This window comes from Octopus bimaculoides, chromosome 10 (assembly GCF_001194135.2).
Source record: "Octopus bimaculoides isolate UCB-OBI-ISO-001 chromosome 10, ASM119413v2, whole genome shotgun sequence".
Taxonomy (NCBI): domain Eukaryota; kingdom Metazoa; phylum Mollusca; class Cephalopoda; order Octopoda; family Octopodidae; genus Octopus; species Octopus bimaculoides.
Window position 1 is genome coordinate 64,627,960 of NC_068990.1, and position 4,594 is coordinate 64,632,553.

The window sequence follows — 4,594 nt, forward strand, 5'->3', positions numbered from 1 at the left end:
GTGTGTGTGTGTGTGTGTGTGTGTGTGTGTGTGTGTGTGTATGATAGGCTTCTTTCAGTTTCCGTCTGCCAAATCCACTTACAAGGCTTTGGTCGACTGAGCCCGGAACCATGTGATTTGTTAGGAATGGTAAGGGCATCCAACTGTAGAAACCATGACAAATGGAGTCTGGTGCTGCTCTCAGGCTGGCCAGCTCCCATCAAACCATCCAACCCATGCCAGCATGGAAAATGGACGTTAAGTGATGAGACAGAAAGAGGAATGAAAGATGAGAGAAGAGAAAAAAAAGAAAGGAAATTATAACAGGTGAGTGGGGTACAGGAGATTGTGTGCAATGTATACAGTTGTGAGAAAAAAGATAAGCAGTCTATGTAAACATTAAAAATGTATTGTGAAAGCAATGAACAAAAGTAAAAATAACAAAAGAAGGACAAGTTTTAACAATTTTTTTATTAAAGTGATTTGTTGGGTAAGGCTGGAACAGTGCAAGAAGATATAAAGTAAACTACTAAAATAAAAGTAAACAAATTGATGTTGTAGTTTTACCTATTATTTCTATATTTCTGGTCTATGACCCCTTCTTCAGGACATGCAGAACAGCAAGGAATAGTCTCACTGGCCTTAGCCAACAAGTCTCTTTAATGTAATATTGCACAAGGCTTCACCAAAACTACTCCATTTTAAACATTTTGTTTGCTTCTTAAAAATAAGGGGAAGAATCTTGATGTCTCTGAAGGAAAATAAAGGAGGAATATGAAAAAGGCAAAGTGGGAGGTGTGATGTTCGAGTGAGAGTGGATGTGTTTGGGATGTGGGGGTGGGTGGGGTGTTGAAAGGGGGGAAAACAAGGGTGTAGGTGTGCTGGGAAAAGGGAGAGAGGGTTGTGGAAGAGGGAGATATGCAGGGATGGGGGGGGAATGGTGGGGAGAAATGAGTGCAGTTTGCATTAGTTAATGGAGATGGTGAAATGGATAAGTTTGGAATAAGATGGTGGATGAAACAGACAAGAGAGTGAGCAAGGAGAGGGTAATGCCCTTAATTCAATCTTTACTTATCCCACTTATCAAAAGTTAAATATCTTTGATGCTGCTTATTAATCTAGATTACTAACAAGAGTTTGGTGTGTGGAACAAGATAAAATGCCTGATATTTTATTTATTCTTCTTTAGACAAATATTTTGCATTTTTTCATCACAATCTTGTTGATGTTTCTAGAGAGAAACATATAACTTTCTTTTATAATATCCACACATAAATACCTTGCCAACTTGTTAAATTAATAGTGATATTTGCAAAGAAAATCTGTGCTTGGTTATGAACATGTAAACTGAATACATGATACAGGTGACATTAAAAAGAAAAAAAATAGAGAAATAAGTTAGATGTTGTTAGAGAGAAATAGTGGTTGAGGTTAAACTCAAAAATTTTGAATAATTAAGTTAGTTCAATACTTGAAAGTCTGACTTTTACGACTTATTCAAGCAGATAGAAAAATACAGCATTGCAGAATTATGCAACCCTACCTTTTATAGAAACACTTAGCACTATTGATTTTTTAAATATAAGCACACACACACACACACATATGCATTGGTATTAATTCATTCATTCATTCTTAAAAAAAAGTATGCTTTCAAACAAGTATAGAAGAGGTATTGTATTTACACTTTGCATCAGTAACTGAACAACAGCCCTGAAAATTTTAATAAAACATTTAAGTAATCTTATGCTGTGTTCATTAAAAAGAGTTTCTTGTTAAATAAACTGAAACATGAAACTTCCTATGGAAGTCATTATCGACTACACATAAAAAATCTCAAAAATGGAAAGGAATTATTATCTTTAGACTTAAGTTTTCCTTACATTAAGATATTTGTTTGAACTGCCATTCTTGAATATATTCATTCCAGAATTATTTTCCTTTGGCATGTTGTCTTTATTTTCATTGAAGTTTTGATTTCTATGTTAATAAATGCCAGAATGAAACCATATCAATATATTTGCTGGCTCAGAGAAAACTATGTATTTCTATATGAGAAATTAATATCTTTATATGCTGTGATTATATCACAGTCCAGCATTTTTCTCATTGAATTAGACAATTTACCTATCAGCTAAACAGAGTAGCAAAAATTAAATCTGATAATGTTTATAGGGGAAACAGTTTTCCCAATAAAATAAACGCCTGCTTCAGTTTTAAATGTGAAAATAAAACTTGGTCACTAAATATGGCTGGCTTAGTATTACTGCACTTTTGATTGAAGCAGTCAGCACATGCTTCCAATATTTGTAATTAGGCTCACATTCATAGTTATCATCAACTTAAACATCATACTAATATGATTACCATTACTACAAACATCATTGTCTAAATCTTAATGCTGCCAGTTAAAATACATTTACATAACTTCTTAGCGTAGTAATATCAAACTTACCAATTTCATTAAATCTATAATAACAGTAGTGGTAAATGTTAATGATGGTAGGTTTTCAACAGAGTTTATGACCATTTTGATTTGATACGTAGATGGAGCTAATAATTTAAGTAGTTGGCTGATGGTTTGGCAGAATCATTAGTGTCTGCATACATTAACTCATTGTATTGAGTTCAAATCCATAGCTTTATTCTTCCAAGGGCTATAAAGTAAGTATTCAGGTGGTTATAATTAACTATTCCTTTCCAAAAACTTATCTGGCTTTTTGCCTATGTAAGAAATTATTAATTTAGGTGATATAGGTTACTAGTGTTCCTGAGAGAAGTGTGAAAATTATAATTTTACACTTCTGTTATTTTCTTTTCCAAGATAGTTTCCTGCATAGATAAAAAAAATCATCATCATCATTACTTAACATTTGTCTTCCATGCTGGCATGGATTGGTTGTTTCTACACATTTACTAAGACATATTAATCCAAAATTTTGTGATTGAATTTGCTATTGTTTCTTTACTACTTGTTTACAGCTAACTAACATTAACCTACCTTCGCATACTGTTATTTCATGTATTGTCTTTATGACTTCTCTGTTATACACATTGTACTCCTTCACAGTGACACCCCTTGTAATTTTGTAGTCACAGTGATGTTAAGATGCCTAACTCCTTAATAATTGCATGATCATAAATCCTAATTCTATTGAAGCTGCTGTTTTGTGTCCTTAATGGAGTTTATCTCTGTGGTCTTCAACATTCCCATCTTACTCCAAGGCTGTATAGTTAAGAGCATCTATGTATGAAAATAACTGTTCCAACACTGTGCAAATGCCTTAGATTTGCAAAACAGTAATCCTGTGAGAAAATGAGTGAAAAACAATAAAACAAATACAAAACCATTTCCCTTTACTCACAGTTCTCTCTCCCTCCTAAATTCATTCTTTTATATCTCACTGACAACAGGCAAGATATATTCCCATCTGCAGCTTACTGCTTTACTTTTTTACAGATCTACAGCTGTGTTGCTATTACAAGACATGTGATTTTTGTTATAGTCATTACTAGATTTGCTGGCCTGGCAACTTTTAATAAATGCATCAACAACAGTACTTGTAGACTTTGTCTTGTTTTTGCATTTTGGGTTTCTTAAATCTTCCTTTGTCCCATTTATTTCACATTTTCTCAATTTGTTCTTACATTTTTTAGTTACTTTATTATATTTTTCTCTTTGGCTATTATAATAAATGTAAGATTTCTGAAAGAAAATTATTAAAAATGTTTTCATAGTTTTAAAACATTTTCTTCTAAATTTTACCTTTGTTATTATATTCAGTAGATACTAGACTTTATAGAACATTAGCCAGAATATCTTTTTCAGTATTTAGTTTCATTTGTTTTAAGTTCAGTCCTGCCGGTGTCAGCTTTATTTTTCTTCCTCCTCCAGGCTTTATGATACTACCAAGTTTCAGCTTCATTCCAATGGAATGAAGTATAATATTCCAATGCATGGACTGTGATGTAGTGGTAAATGTTTGATGAATAAAGTTGGCGAGTTTTGGTTCCTAATTGGAACATCTTCCTTTAAAATGGAGAAGACTTAGACTCAGTAAGGAAATCTATTCTGTAACTGAATCAGTCCAATGTAGCAATCACAACTTCAGTAAACTCTCTCCTAGTTTGTTACTAAAAGGTCAACAACAGTTTTTAAAAAGAAGTGTTAGGATAGCTTGTGCTGCAATAAAGATGAGATATCTACAAATCAATACACTGAATGTTCATAATCTGCATTAGCAGTTTCCTAATGTATAGGTTTCTGATTCTTAATACTGAATAACAGAACAGCTTTTTCACTTGCATTACTAAAACCCACTGAAAGAAATGCATGAAACTTCCATTTCTCACATCCTCTATCCTACAAAATATAATTTCTGATTTCATGCTATCTATAAGGTATAGATTGTTAACCTATAGTCATCTTGAAAGACTGAATGTGTTTGTAGTATGGATTCATTCCTTCTAAGTAGAAAATTTAATATCAGTTCTTGTACCCATTAAACAAAATGACTGACTACATTTTGAGGTCACTGATGGTAGTCTGTGTTGGCACAAACCCATATAAATATATTTATATATATATATATATATATATATATTTATATATATA

The 4,594-nt window shown here is 32.5% G+C and overlaps 1 protein-coding gene across 9 annotated transcripts in view; it reads left to right on the plus strand.

Moving 5' to 3' along the window:
* The window catches only part of LOC106879758 (WD repeat-containing protein 47), a 107,633-nt gene that overhangs the window by 60,436 nt on the left and 42,603 nt on the right, over positions 1-4,594 (plus strand). The window lies entirely within an intron of this gene.